The sequence below is a fragment of the Moschus berezovskii genome, chromosome 27 (genome assembly GCF_049115385.1).
Source record: "Moschus berezovskii isolate FMDL1 chromosome 27, NW_MosBer_1.0, whole genome shotgun sequence".
In the NCBI taxonomy this organism is placed as follows: Eukaryota; Metazoa; Chordata; class Mammalia; order Artiodactyla; family Moschidae; genus Moschus; species Moschus berezovskii.
This window is the reverse complement of record NC_142486.1, coordinates 38,893,176-38,908,575: the sequence shown is the minus strand read 5'-3', so window position 1 is coordinate 38,908,575 and position 15,400 is coordinate 38,893,176. Positions and strand designations below refer to the sequence as shown.

General features: G+C 56.2%; 1 protein-coding gene across 1 annotated transcript in view; it reads right to left on the bottom strand.

Annotated features, from left to right (window-relative positions):
• Positions 1 to 15,400, bottom strand: part of SRL (sarcalumenin) — a 36,974-nt gene that overhangs the window by 21,271 nt on the left and 303 nt on the right. The gene's annotated exons all lie outside the window — the stretch shown is intronic.

The window sequence follows — 15,400 nt, the reverse complement described above, 5'->3', positions numbered from 1 at the left end:
TTGACGTCTTCCTCACCGCCCATGTGGTTAGGCTGCCCCTCACTGACTTGCACCCAGGTCCTTCCCCCCATAAAACGCAGCAGGGAACGATACCTGCTCTGCCAACCTCTTCAGAGTATTTTAATTAAAACACTCTACAGGGAATTCTTCAGCAGCCCAGCAGTTAGGACTTGGCACTTTCACTGCCATGGGCCCAGGTTCAGGGAATTAAAAGCCCAAAAGTTGGTACAGAACCAAAAAAAAAAGCATTCTACAAATGTCAAGTATAATAATAATAATTTCCTAGAAGAGCAAAGATGCCAGGTTGAATCCCAAGTTCACTGGGTGGGGCAAAACAGAACTGACTTCAGACAGGAGCCACCCTGGCTCATTTGCACCCTACTCCTCTCAACCTCGTTTCTAAGCGGTCTGTCCATGGGCCAGGTGAGGTCTTTCTGCCCCGGGTCCTTCTCCCCCTTTTCCAGCCAGAAGCAGCTTAGAGAGGAGCTGTGGGTGTCCCTGCTCTCTGTGGTTCCCGCTGGCCTGGGACAGGAATGAGGCTGAGCTGCTGGCACTCCTATGCCCGGACTTTGTCCTGCCGAGCCCCAGGCTAACTCCCACGGTCACTGACTCCCACTTTCACGCAGCCCGGACTCACTCAGAAACTTCCACGACCATGCACGGCTCCCCCTCTGTCCTCTGCCTCCCGGGTCCCACCCGTCACTCCGAGGTGGGACCTGCATTTCGCCCCAAAGCAAAGGCACGTGAGGGGTCGCATCGGCATGAGGATGGGCGAAGGCCTTTCCCTGCTCTGGGAAATGGCAGCACAGTGGGAGACAGGCCACCCAGGGGGCCTGAGGAGCCTCGCCACCATCCCTCTATGAGCACAGGGAGCATCAAGCCCTTCAGGAGCAACTCAGGCCTCGAGACACAGCTCTGGCTGCACCTGAGCTGATTGAGGGTGGCTCCAGCTCCCGCTGAGGGTACTTGGCTCATCCTGCAGTCAGAGCTGTGGGGGGTGGGTGCCTCGCACACCGCTCTGCATGGCCCAACCACGGCTGTCCCTTGGCCTGGGAGCCGCCAGCAGCCCTGCCCCCTCAGCAGCCCCAGGCCCTCTCCCACCTGCTCGGGAGTGAGGCGTCATCCTTAGCAGATCCCACCCCCAGGGGCTCCCTAGTCCTAGGTCTACTCAGAGGAGACCGCAGAGGAAGGTCAAGCCAGTGGGAGAAGCTGGGGCAGCAGCAACACAGGGGATACTCTACCCTGTGGACCCTTCCAGAACAACCGCTGCCCACAGCCATGATACCAGATCCTCTGCCTTCTTCCAAAGGGCTTCCCCAAATTCGAGACTGACAGGTTCTGCCTCTGAGTCTTAGGTTCATGGCCCCCGAGCTCGTCTCATTGTTCAGCCTTAGTGTGGTTTTCCTATTACAGCCTTGATGAACTAAAAGGAAACTTAGGAATTCACTAACCCAGCTCTTTCATTTCACAGATGAGGAGACCGAGGCCCAGAGACTGAAAAGAACCTGCCTGTATGTTGCCAAGCCCCTTGAGGCAAAGCCAGCTGTAAAGGGATAGCTCCTAGGCGTCTAGCTCTGGCCTTTCAGGAAGGCTCCAAATGGTAATGGTGGCCTTGTCAACCTGTTATTTCCAACCCCTACACCCAAGTCTCACCCCATCCCTGGGGCCCGGTGTTCCTGGGATCACCCATCCATTCCCCTATAAAGTGCAGCCTCCCAGAAAGGGCCAGGGGAGGGCATTGATATCAGGCTGGGCCCCCGAGCATAAATCTGGACAGATACTTGGAGAAGGCCTGGGGTCACAGAGGAAGGGCAAAAGACCACCTCCCACTTGCTGCTCCGTGAACTGCACCAACCCCCAAAATGTCCAGAGCATTGATCATCTGCTAATGGATGGTTACCAGAGCAGGTAACCATCTGTTACCCTCAGTCATAGCTCCAGAGCTTGCACTCTATAGACAAAGATGTCTGGAACACCTAGGCTGCTCTCTGGTGGAACGTTCTAGAAACCCACATCTCCTCTGGAAGCAGACTTGTTTCCCGTTTGTAGCCTCAGACTACAAGTGTGGGCCACACTTTTCCAGGAAGCCAGGGTCTGGCTCCCTCTCAGGACCTCCCCACTCCTGGGAGGAATCATGAAGGCAGTTAAATCTGAGAGCAGCTTCCTTCTTGCGTGAACCCAGTGTCACCAAGGACCCGGGTACTCCTTCTCATCTCTTCAAACAATAAAACCCCAGACAGGGCTCTGACCGCGCAGGAACCTCTTCTTCCTCTGGTACCTGGTGACCACACAGAGGGCCAGGGCCAGTCACCAACTCCTTAGTTCTCAGGTCTCCCCTGGGGAGGGGAAGGTTAAGGTCAAGGGCAGGACAGAGGGTGGGGCAAGAGTGAGTGGACATTCCGCACACACTGTCCTCAGGGTGACCCTTCCTGGTCATTGCTGCCAGCCAGACTCCACCAGACTGCACCTGAGGATCCAGCAGGCCGCCTGCCCAGGGGACTGCCCACCCCCGCCGGACAAGACTCCCAAGGCCCTGCACAAAACCTGAACCTGGTATTGTATTCCTTTCCTGAAACTACTGTAACACAGTCCTGCAACCTGGTGGCTTAAAGCAACAGAAACGTATTCCCTCATGGTTCTGGGGCCAGAAGTCCAATATGAAGGGGCCCTGTTTTCCCGAGGTTCTAGGAGTGGTGGCTTCCTGCCTCCTCCAGCTCGGACGGCTCTCAGCAGCCCTTGGCTCATCAACGGGCATCTCCAGTCTCACCCAGTCTTGCCCTGTGTCAGTTGTGGCCTGTTCCCCATGCCTCCGTTCTTTGTCTCTCCTCCTCTTCCTCTCAGGACACCAGTCACACAAGCTAACTACATCTGCAACAAGCCTATTTCCAAAAGTGGCCACCCTCTGAGATGCCGAGGCTAGGATTTTGGCATATCTTTTTGGAAGACACAGCCTAACCTGCAATGGGTCTGCCGACAGCCAGGCCATCACGTGCCCACAGATCTGGCTGCAGGATTTCGGGTCAGCCTCCCCAACACCAGCCAGTTCCTCTCTCCCCGCTCCCCAGTGCTGCCTGGCTAATTCCAGCTCCTGCTTCAGACCTCAGCTTCGAGGTTGAACCCCTGGGAAACATCCCTGGACTTGGTACTGAGGGGCTTCTGCTGTGCATCCCCACAGCGCCTGTCAGCCAATGTGACAGCCTTTTTTTTTTTTTTTTTGACTGTACCAGGTGTTAACTGCAGCATAAGGGATCGTTTGTTGCAGCATGTGAATCCTTAGTTGTGGCTTGCGGGATCTAGTTCCCTGATCAGGGATCGAACCAACACACCCTGCATAGGAAGAGTGAAGTCTCAACCACTGGACTAGCAGTGAAGTCCAGAGTCTGCTTTTTTAACGAGCACCCAGGTGATTCTCACACATGCTAGACTCTGAGAACCACTGTCCTTGGGCCTTGACCTTGGCAGTTAACCTATACCCATCTTCCCAGGAACCTACTGGGTGCAAAGTGTGGACCAGGCCTGCCCCTTGTTCTACATCCCAGCCAAAAGCCCTTCTAAAATGATGCTGATGGTTGCCCATTTCTGTGAATACACTAAAAATGGGCAAATTGTATTACATGTGAGTTATATCTCAAGAAAGCTGTTTAAAAAATAAAGCATCTACAATTCTTTTCTTTCTCCAAAACTTTAGTTGAACCTGTGGTCTACCTTCAAAATCTCTCCTCAATCTCACTGTTTCCCCCCCACCAGCCTTGACCCTCTGCCCCAGCACCCCCAAGCAGTGCCGCCAGCCCTGAACCCAGGTAGGCAGGCACTGTCATCTCTCACCTAAATTACGGAACAGCCCCTCCCTGAGCCCCATGCCCTCCTCTGCACACACTCCCCGAGCCCTGTTCCCCATCACCCATTTCTGTCTCTTTGCTTTGCTCTTCTGGGAGTGCCAGACCCCCCCTTGCCTCCTTGTGCTGTGCTTTCTGCTGGGGATGCTCCCCTCACTGCCTGGCTATCTCCCATCCTCCCCTGAATCCTGGCTCCTTGACACCATCTCTGTGAGGTATCCCTGGCCACCCTGCTGAGGTTGCCTCCCAACCCGCCGTCCCCTTTCCATCCTAGTCTCTCTTTTGCCACTGCACCTATAAAAGTCTAAGAGACTAGATAACTTACTTATCTGACTGCCTGTCTATCAGAGATTGTATGTCCCAGCATCTAGAACAGCCATTGAATGGATGGATGGGTGGATGGGAGGAGAGGATAGGTGAATGGAGACAAAATGTAAGGCCTTCCCACAAATCAGAAAGTTCAAAGTTCCATTTGAGAGGAGTTCAGAACCATGATTCAGAACCAGAGATGCACCCATGGGTAGAGGCACTTTACTGGCCTATTATTTTGTGATCAAAGGGTCCTAGGAGCCTTACAGCTCAGGAGGTTGCTGTGATAAGCACGATCTGGATTCCTGGATATAAAGATCCTCCCCTCAAAGACAGAGCAGGTAACTGGAGGCAGTGGCAGGCAGGGGGAGAGAACTTGCATCCTGGCAGCGGAGTCTCAGCACCAGGCAGGGATGTGGGCCCCGGAGGCTCATTGCAGGAGCTCCTGAGGTAGCAGGCAGGGCATTTGGGTGCAAACTGGATTCACTGGTGAGCATTTCTGGAAAGGGGAGGGGACCCTGGAGACTTGCCCCCCGCCTGTTCATCCCTCCAGAGCCAGGACAGATCACAAAGCTACAGACACCAGCTTCCAGAGCTGGCTGACACCTCAGTCTCTGGGTTGGGGACCCCTAACTCCACCCTGAGGAGACCCAGATACATTGCAGCTGGGGGCTCCTTCTGGCGAGGGGTGCATAGGAGGCTGAGAAGTGAACTCCTCATGGATGGCGGTGGAGGATCACCCAGAAGCTCCTTCTGCGTGTGACGTCTGTGGAGTACTAGGAGGGCTCCCCATCCTGCTCCTCTCTGGCTACTCCCACTGTAGGAGCCAGTGCAGAGCTGGGTGCAGGCACTCACGAGGACGTTTGCTGGTTCTCAATTCTCTCTGCCTCTCTCCATCACACGACAGGCCGCCATGAACTAGACCCCTGCCCTCCAGATGTGCCAATTCCAACTCCATCTGTACTTGGGCACATGTGACCAACCACAGGGAGCTGGAAAATCCTCCCCACGGTCCTCCTCAGGACCACCACTAGGTGAGACACTGCTCCTGGAATTGCCTATCCCCGGTCAGCTGTCCGTCCATTCATCTCACACACCCGCCCTGGGAGTGTACGCAGAGCTCCACATTAGCCTTTGGGGACAATTGTGTGGGCCGTGGGGCCCAAGAGGGGACCAATGAAACAGGTGTGGCAACCTGGGAGACAGACAAGAACTGCTCAGAGCCAGCAACGAGGGAACTGCTGGTGGTCCAGTGGGTAAGACCCTGTGCTCCCAAAGTAGGGGGCCCTGGGTTCAATCCCTGGTCAGGAAACAAGATTCTGAATGCCGAAACTAAGAGTTCCCATGTCCCAACCAAAGATCCTGCGTGCTGCAGTGAAGACTGAAGACCCCGTGTGACGCAGCTAAGACCTGGTGCAGCTATTAATAAACAAATAAATATTAAAAAGAGAGAGCATTTCATCTAGAATCTCAGGATGTGACATTATTTGGAAATAGGGTCTGTGCAGAGGTGATTAGTCAAGATAAATTTATATGGGATTAGAGTGGACCCTGAGTCCAAGACTGGTGTCCATAAGAGGGGGAGGAGACACACAAAGAAGAGGCCATGTGAGGACACAGGCAGAGATCAGAGAGATGCACCCAGTAGCCAAGGAAGGCCTAGGCCTGCTGGACCCACCAGAAGCTGGAAGAGGCAGGAAGGAATCTCGCCTGGAGCCTCAGGGGGAGTGCGCCCTGCCCACCCCTCGACTTCGGACTTCCAGCCTGCCGACTGGGAGAAAATGAATTTCTGGTTTTTGATGTACACTACCATGTGTGGGGGAGAAGGCAATGGCAACCCACTCCAGTACTCTTGCCTGGAAAATCCCATGGGTGGAGGAGCCTGGTAGGCTGTAGTCCATGGGGTCGCAAAGAGTCGGACACGACTGAGCGACTTCACTTTCACTTTCACCATGTGTGGAGGGGCTTCTCCGGAGGCTCAGCAGTAAAGAATCCACCTGCAATGCAGGAGATGCAGGAGATGTGGGTTCGATCCCTGGGTGGGGACGATCCCCTGGAGGAGGGCATGGCAACCCATTCCAGTATTCTTGCCTGGAGAATCTCATGGACAGAGCAGCCTGGCGGGCTACAGTCCATGGGGTCTGCAAAGAGTCAGACACGACTGAAGTGACTTAGCGCACACATGCACGCATGCACCATGTGTGAAATGGATAGCCGGTGGGAATTTGTAGTATGACTCAGAAACTCAAACCGGGACTCTGTCGCAACCTGGAAGGCTGGGATGACGTGGGAGGTGGGAGGGAAGCTCAGGAGGGAGGGGATATATGTATACCTGCAGCTGATTCATGTTGATGTATGGCAGAAACCAGCACAATACCAGCAATTATCCTTCAATTAAAACAAATTCTTTCTTGTTTGAAGTCACTTTGTTTGAGGTCATTTGTTACAGCAGCCCAGGAAAATAATACAGGAACCAACACCCGAGCCAGCCCTACAAAAGCCTCCCAGCACCTCTGAGGCTATGCTGGTCATGCTCCCCAGCCCCGGGGCCCCGTCCCTGCTCCCACTTATTCTGCAAGCTCTGGCCATTTATTTTTAGCCCCAATTACACCTGCCTTATATGGCTCCCTGCTCCTATAACCAACAGGGACGGCCTGCCCTCCTGGTCTGTAAGCTCGTTGAGGACAGAATCCGCGGATATCCACAGCGCCGAGAAGGGGCATCTGTGCTGCTGATGAGATCCTCCGGGTCGCTCGCGTTTCATGATATTCAAGGAAACCAGAGGCAGGTGTCAAACTACAGGAACACTGTCCGCAGTGAGAGCCTGTAATCGCTGTCACAGCCCTTCTAACCTTAAAAAGTATCTGAGATCGAAAAACATCCTAAGCATCCGATAGCCGCTTTCTTATTTTAGTCACAAAACAACCCCATGCTGTAAATAGGGCGAGTATTACTCCACTCTACAGGCAGAGCCAACAGGTGCCAAGGTGGAAAGGGGCTCGCTGGTGAACTGTGACAATACCAGGGCTTGCCCTGTCCTCGAGTCTAAGAGTGCATGCCGCCCCCGCCCCCGGGCACCCTCATGGGCAGCCTCAGGGGAGGGAGGTCTGGGTGGAGAGGACACTGGCCTAACTATCCACTCTGAAATGAAACTGAGGCAGGAAGAAACAGGAGAAAGAGGTGGATTCGCCCCTGGACTTTTGTTCCTGGGACCCAGGCTTCTTCTCCTGGGAGCCTGAGGCCAGGACGGGCTCCCCCAGGCCACTGTGAGAGCTGTGACCCCTCCCCGATGTTTCCAGACCCCTTCCTAGGTCCCAGGGAGTGTTCCTGGTGTCTTCAGCCTCCTGGGATAAGCTAGAGAAATAAATGGTCTTCTCCTGCCTGACCCTTGATTAATAAAGCATAGGAGGAAGTTCGGGAAAAAGCAAGTAACCAGCAATGGAAGTGTCTCTGGGGGTGGGGGGGCTGTGCAGGTATACAGGGCAGGCACCCACGGAATCAGAGGTATTTTGGGGACCTAGAGATCAAGGCAATGGCTTTGTGTTAACCTATTGCCATCTAGGGAAAACTCTATGGGAGGCAACTGTGGTGGCCAAGGTCTTAACTGAATGGCCACTTGGAGGAGAACCAGGGCCCGCAGGTTTGGCAGAGGCCTGCAGAGGGGAGTGAGGGCGGGCGGGAACTCCCACACCCCAGGGCTCCCCCCTGGCCTGGTTCTGGGCGGGGCTCCCGGTGCAACCCTCTTCCTGCGCCCCAAACTCCAGGCCAGACTTTGCCTGCACCTGTTTGAGCTCAGAATGCAGTCCCTGCTCTAGAAGGATCCAAAAATATCTGAGAGGGAAGGGAAGGGGAGGAGCTCACTGGAAGGGGAGGAGCTAGAGCATGCTGAGGGCTTAGGGAGACAGTGGCTTGGCTCAGCATTCAAGGCCCTTTTCAGTGGGCTCCAGCCCATCAGGGTGGTCTGGTCTCCCTGAATGGGAGTGCCACGTTCGAGCCAGAGCTGTTCTCATCCCGTTTCTGCCAGCACCACGGTCCAAGCTTTCCTGCTCCCGGCTCTGATCCCCAGCTCCAGATGCTCCCCCGCCCTGCCCCATCTCTGCCTACACCAGTCATCTTCTCATCCATCAGACATTGCTAAGCACCTCCAGTGAGCCAAGCGCTGTGCTACACGTCGGCGATGGAGTGGCGACCAGGTTAAACAAATGCACAGCCCCATCCTCTTGGAGCTGACAGCCCAGAGATCAACCCCTTCTTCCCAGTGCAGCTGAAACCCTGCCCTTCTGTGAGGCCAGCCCTCCAGCCCTCCTCTGAACTCCAAACAGAGCTGCCCGGAGTGTTAGTTACATCTTTTTTTCAGTGCGTGTCATCCCCAAATAGAAGGCAACGCCTCAGGGCAGGGGCATAACCCCTTCCTGCCAGCACAGCGTGGCCAGCCCAGACATCACAATGGGCATGGCCTGGCCTCTGGGCTAGAGAGCTGGGCCTTTCCGAGAGGGACCCCTGCCTGCCTAATCATTCCTGCCTCGCTCCTCGAGCCCCCACCCTGTGCGATTACCCAGCCCCACCCTTCCTGTCATGTCTGAGTCCACGTTGCATCCTCATGCCTCTTGCTGATCACATACTGCCCATCACCCCGCATCACGCGTCCATCCTGATTCCCGACCCAGGGCCGCATTGCCTGTTTCTTCAGCGGGCTGTGCTGAACCCTCCTCCCCAGGGTTGGCCACACAGTCTGGACTCGTCCTGTGCCCTTGAGCACTCTGAGCTGACCGAGGACTAGAGGTCAAGGGCCCTCAAGGTTGTGGAAGACAAGGACCCCAAGGGCCAGAGGAGAAAAGCCTCTTCTCATCATTTAACAGCCTTGCCATGAACATGGGGAGCCTGCCCCACTGGGCCAATGTCCCACCTGAAATCCTTCTGGGTCCCGGCTTGGGAACTGGACAGAGCAACAGCGACTGTGCCTTCCTATGGTCCCGATGACATGGTCCCAGGAAGGACAGGCTCCTGAGATGGCACCAGGCAGGAGCTGCCCGCCAGCCCCACAGTCTCATGGGCTTCAGAACTGGGCACACCCACCACCAGCCTGGGCCTCCCAGGCAGCTCAGCAGTAAAGAATCTGCCGGCCAGTGCAGGAGACCCAGGAGACACGGTTTCAATCCCTGAGTCTGAAAGATCTCCTAGAGGAGGAAATGGCAACTCACTCCAGTACGCTTGCCTGGGAGATCCCATGGACAGAGGAACCGGACAGAGGAGACTGGTGGGCTACAGTCCCTGGGGTTGCAAAGAGTCGGACTTGATTCATTGACTAAACAACAACAGTGACACCAGTCTTCCCTCCACACCAGCCAGGGAAGAGTTGGAGGGCAGAAGAGGCAGATGCTGTAGGTTCTGCCAGGGGTGTGAATGGCGGACCTAACAGTTCAGGCATTTTAAGAGCAGACTCCACCACCCCAGCCCCTCACCCTGATGATGGGCAGCTCAGGAAAGGCTGACCTGGAGGTCTTTGAGGGGACATGGAAGTGACAGGGGCAGGCATCTGCCCACGCCAGAGGGGTGCCTGGGACCTTGACTCTGAACAAATCCATCTTCAGGGCTGAAACCAAATGGGATGGGATGTCCCTGAGCCCTGAGAAAGATACATACCAGGTGACACAGACCAGGAAATGGATGTCTCCAGAAACTCAGCGCAGATGAAAACTGACCGATCCCATTGCTGAATTACGCCACCCACTTTACCTCCTACTGACGACAACAAGGCTGGGGGTGAGCAGCAGGTGGGTTTTTAACCACACAGCAAGTCCTACAGCTGTGGCCACCATGGCTCCAATCCACTCCCTTTCTCCCTCCTTCAGGGTCAGGTAGAGGAAGCCCTGCTCTACAGTTCAGGATTGAGGACTATCTACTGCCTCAACACCGTGACTAGGGACTTAGGGTAAGACCTTGCCCACCAAAGCAATGAGAAATTCCATGTTAGAGATGCATTCCTTGAGCTAAAATCTTCTGACTCCTTTCAAACAAAAAGTGACTTGGGAAAGTGACAGTTGTGTTGAGCCATTAGACCTTGCTGGAATGAGTTTCAGGGCATGTCTCGTGGGGACAAAGCAGGGCCAGTGTCTGGGGAAAGAAGGGACCCTCCAAGGAGAGAAGGAAAAGGACAGGGCAGAGGCAGGCATCTGAAGCCATGTGTCTGAGTCCAGAAGGCCCCTGAGAAGGCAGGTGAGGAAGGTGGTGGGGTCTCTGAGGGCCCTGGCCACCCAGAGCAGATCCTGAATTCCCTCAGCCCGAAATTAGTTTGCCGATGGGCCAGGGAGCTGCGGAGGGAGCCCTTGCAGCCACCTGGAAAACACCCAGAGGAAACCTGAGCCTGGTTGCCTCTGGGCCCCGTGCCCTGCACGGTGCCCTGTGCCAGCTTCCATCAAAGTAACGGTCCCTGCAGAGTCGAACACAGCGCTTCCTGGGAGCAGGTCAGTGCGTGTCTGCAGAATGAACACCTTGGGACAGAGCTTGGGGTTGGGTTTTGCCCCCTTCTCTGCAGCATCTGAAGCCTCGAGGGGGCTGGTTCACCAACAGCGAGAGACAGTTTGCTGTGATGAAAATGCTGATTCACTGGCCACCTCCTGGCCTCATCTCAGCTGGACTGGAGACCAGGTTCTGGTCTGGGCCCTGCTGTTCGATCCCATGCATCTCAGGACAACCAGCCTCCTTTTCTACTTCAAGGGGTTCTTGGTCAGTTCTGGCTGGTTCTTCTCCTCCATGGCCTTCACCCCGCTCTGTAGCAATCCCCTGTTGTAGACCAGGATCCTCACTTCCTCGCTGAGCTCCCTGGTGGGCACAGGCACTGCTGAGTGAACCTCAAGTGTGCGGGGGGTCCCTCTGAGGTCCCACCTCAAACCCCCTCGGACCTGTCCACCTTGCTCTCAAACTCTGACGCCCACCCCATGCCCCACGATCATCAGCCCGTCCTGCTCCTCTGCATCCTCCCTGTCGGTGCAGGAACACAGGGCCTCCTCTGCAGACTCAGCTGTCCCACCTCCTCTCACTGTCTCTAGCTCTCGTAGACTTAATGTTGAAAGTCTCTCCCGGTGAACATGCCTCCGCGTCCTCACTGAGTGACCACTCCGCAGTCTCCTGGTGTCCAAGCCAATGCCTTACCTTCCCCGGCCTCTCCGCGGGACTCAGAGCCTCTGCAGGAAGCACTGTCCTCCGCTGCCAGGTCACGCCTCTGCCTGGATCTCGTCCCATCTTCCTGAAATCCATTTATCTTCTTCCTCTTCCTACTCCCCGGGGACTGGTCCTGGACTCTCTTCTTTCTCTCTCTGCAGCAGCGTCCTCGGGGATCTCACAGCCTTGCCCTCATCTTTACCAAAACGAGCCTCATTTCTGGATCCCCAGACCCGATCTTCCTCCTAAACTAACCATCTGTGTCCAGGCGTTCCCCCAGGACCTAGAATTCATGATGATTTCAGATGACCTTTTAAAATCGGTTCTTTTATGATCCTGGTCTTTTCTTATTTTTCTGGCAAGGTGCTGCCTGCTGTGGCCTACACGAAACCTTCCAGGGCTCCTTCCCGCTCAGCTCGCCAGGCCAAGGAGTCCAGGAGATTATTCCCCAGCATTTGTGGGGCCTGCCCTCCGGTCCATCCCTCTTCCTTGCCAGAGTACACATCATCCCAACTCAGTCCACTCCTCCCTAGAAACAACTGCCAGACGCACTTTTCCAAACCACCCCCCCACCCCCGTGGTTACCTGCCACCCACAGAGCAAAGCCCCTCCTCAGCCCAGCACCCCTCACACTCTGGCCCCAACCCAGCCTCCCAGACTCCCCACAACTCCCACCTCATCCTTCCTCCCCGTGACCCTCCTGGGTCTCGCCTGAGCCCCACCTTCCCTGATGCATGAATGTGCTCATCCCTGCTTTTCCTCGGCATTCTCTTCTGAACGCTACGCCTCTCAAGGCCCATCTCAGACACTCCCTCTCCTGGAAGACGTTTCCTGATCCACTCAGATCCACTTCCGTCCAGCCCACCGCATTTATCTGGGCTTCCCTGAGGACACGCATGTGTCTTCTTTGTGTGTGCACAGCCACAAGGGGGACGCCCTATCTCCCCCAGCCCCGGACTATAAGCGTGCCAAGGACAGAATGCCTATTCGCGTTCCCTCGGCACCACACCTGCGAACCAGCAGGTACACACTGGATCCGGGATGAATTCAGGAAGGTGTCTGAGTGAAAGCTCTTTGTATCCTCGAGCAGTATTTAAACGGAAGGGATGGTGAGTCTGGCTTTAGATTGGATTTGCAGTAGAGGGGCGCACCCCATAGTGGCAGAACCCATCCACACACCCCCTTTCCAGCCACACCCATCCTTCCAGGCCAGAAGGCATAGTACCTATGCCCTGTCCTGATCCCTCAGGCCAGATCAATGGAGGAATGGTCATCTTTCTCCTGAGTCCACAGGGATCAGGCTCCTTCCTGGCCACCACACCTAAGCGAGAGCCGAAAGGCCAGGTGGATGCAGCCAGCCTCGCCAGACCCCACTCTGGTCCAGGATCCCAGCTCTGGCTCTTGAGCTAGCTGTGTGAGCTTCATCCACGTGGGAGGCAAAGCCCACATTTCCCAAACAGCGGTTCCACAGGCCACCAGGCTCGGTGCCCACATTGGGGGGCTGCATCCACTGAGCAGATCCAGACTAGCGCCTCATGCACCCGATGTGGTAAGTGGTGGACCACCTGCTCCCCACGGCTCATCTGGCAGCACCGAGCCAGGAGCTGGGGACCTCGCTGGGGACACAGCTTGTGGTGGAGGGGGGACACGCTGGAAAGGCTTCTGGGGTCTACTCCCTCCCCAGGAAACCCCAGCTCATGACCTTCTCTCTGAGCCCTCTCCACGGTTGGATCATGGCACCTGGGCTACCCTGCTGAGGGGCTGTGAAGACCACTTCCTTCTGGGTGGGAGAGGAAATGTCATGGAGGGGTTCCTGAGAGACCCCCATTGCTCTTGGAGGGCCTTGGAAGCCCCAGCACGCACCAACCTCTCGCCATTGGGATGGCAAGGTGGGGCCAGAGCAGATGGGGTGAGTTTGCAAACCAGGGCTGGGCTGGAGGAAGCAGAGGAGCAGACTCAGACCCCCCTGTCATCCCTCAATCTCTGCCTCAAGTAGGTAACAGGAAGCAAGGCTGTCCTGAATTCAGCCTAACAAACCAGCAGTTTAAGCCCAAAGAAATGTTTTCCCGGCACCCTCATTCCCACATGCTCTCTGGGGAGTCAAAGAACGAAGGCATTGGTCTTGCCCTTTATCCCAAGGCAGCCATGCATGGCCCCACATCCACAGGCAGAGGAACTGGGGTGTCCAAGGAAGACTGCAGAGAGAGGGGCCAAAGAAGGCCAGGAACTCCCGGGTGGGCTGAGACCGGCCCTGGCCCGGCATGCCTGCTGCTGACTCGCTGTCTGACCTTGACCACGGTTCTTTCCTCTGGCTTTTGCTCCCTCACCTGGACCATAAGCAGACTGAGTAAACTCTCTCGGGGCTGTTTTCCTCTGTCCTCGAGCACGCTTGACCCCAGGCCAGGTCCCCAAGACAAAGAGGAAGACGCTGGCAGTTACAAAGGACTGGGGCAGATTGGGGGTTGGGGAGGCTGAGGAGCCCATCACCCTCGTGCAGAGGACCATGGGAGCAAGAAGCGCAAACAAGAAGGAAGGGTGGCTCTGCAGGGTCCCCCCAGGAAGCAGGAAGTGGGATTAGAAGGAAGGCTGTGCCTACCACCAGGGAGGGGTGAGCGACACGGGGCTGGACATGAGGATTCGGCACAGGGGTGGGAAGTTCAGGAGCAAAGCTGCATCTGTGGGCATGGTGGCATTTACTGGTAGCATATTCTACAGGCAAGTCAACCGGTAGAAAGGATTGTCACTATGGGGTGGGGAAAGCCACTCATGGAATCCCCTATAGCGGATCACAGGAGGAAGCTTTCTGGGGTTTATAATCTGCAACTAGGGGTTAGGAAGCCCACCACTGTGAAGAACGCACAGCACAAACTGTGAGCAGTGGGGAGGAGGGCGGGGAGCCCACACATGAGTGGCCAGGCCGGGGCCGGTGGCGGGGACACCGCAGAGTCCAGGAAGGAAAGGACTGCAAAGAAAGGATCTTTGCAGAGAGCACCTGCCTGTCTCCTTTCCCAATGGCAAGGTCCCCCAACAGGACCTGTGGGACATTCCAGATGTCCAGTTCCCTTGGTCAGAGGTAAGATAAAGGATGTCCCTAAAAGGCTAAAAGTTCCTGAGTCGGCAGCGTGGAAGCCGTGGAGCTGGCAGCTGGGGTTGGTCAGCGCAGGGGAGAGGGCGGCAGTGGCTCCTGGGCTCGGGCTCCGATTACACGGCTGTTTCCATACTTAGCCGCCTGACAGCCGCTTGGAATCCTCGCCACCCCGGCCACTGCAGCCCCATGGAGCCCAAATTAAACTCAAGGGCAGACAAGGGCAGGGCCCAGCGGCACACATGAGGCTGGAGCCCCCTGCCTCGGTCTCCAGCCCCCGAGGGACTGGCTTCTGCTCCTGCCTGCAACAGGCTCCCCTGTCTGGGTCTAAGACCTCAAGAAAGAGAACCCCCAAGGCCCCACGGCCCCCAGCATAGATGAAGCCTACAGTTATCATGAAAAGGCAAAGCGGGACTCCTGGACTCCTGGGGGGTCCCCAGGGCACCCCTGAAGCATCTTGGAGGGGCACTCAGCCCCAGGAGTCTTGGGAACAGAGGTGGCAAAATGCTCTGGTGCCCCCTCCACACCTATAAATAGCCCCCATGCTGTAACCGGAGCCACCACCTCCACCACACAAAGTGCTGAGATATCACAGGAAAACCATGGCACGCGGGCCCCAGCCCCCTTCCAGTGAAGCCCCTGGCCTAACCCAGCTGCATTCCAGACTGAGTCCCGGCCCTCCTCTGAACTGTGCCCAATTTGGTTTCTAGCTCTTCCCTCCAATCCCGCCCCAAACTGAGCCCCCCTCTGTCCCATTGTTCCCAAGCCGTGCCCCGCCGCCACCCGCCCTCACTCATGCAAAGCCAGGTACCCTTCCATCTCCACCAGGTGGGAGGGTCAACTCAGTGACCTCCAGGGGTTCCCTCCACCTCCAAGAGCAGGGTCCTCTGTCCACCTAGGAGGCTCCAGTCTTGACTCTTGGGTCTTCTTCCCCTACCAACTACCGGCTGGCCCTTCTCCCTGGCCCCCGGCTCAGGCCTTGCACCTGCCTGCACCTCTCAGGTCATGG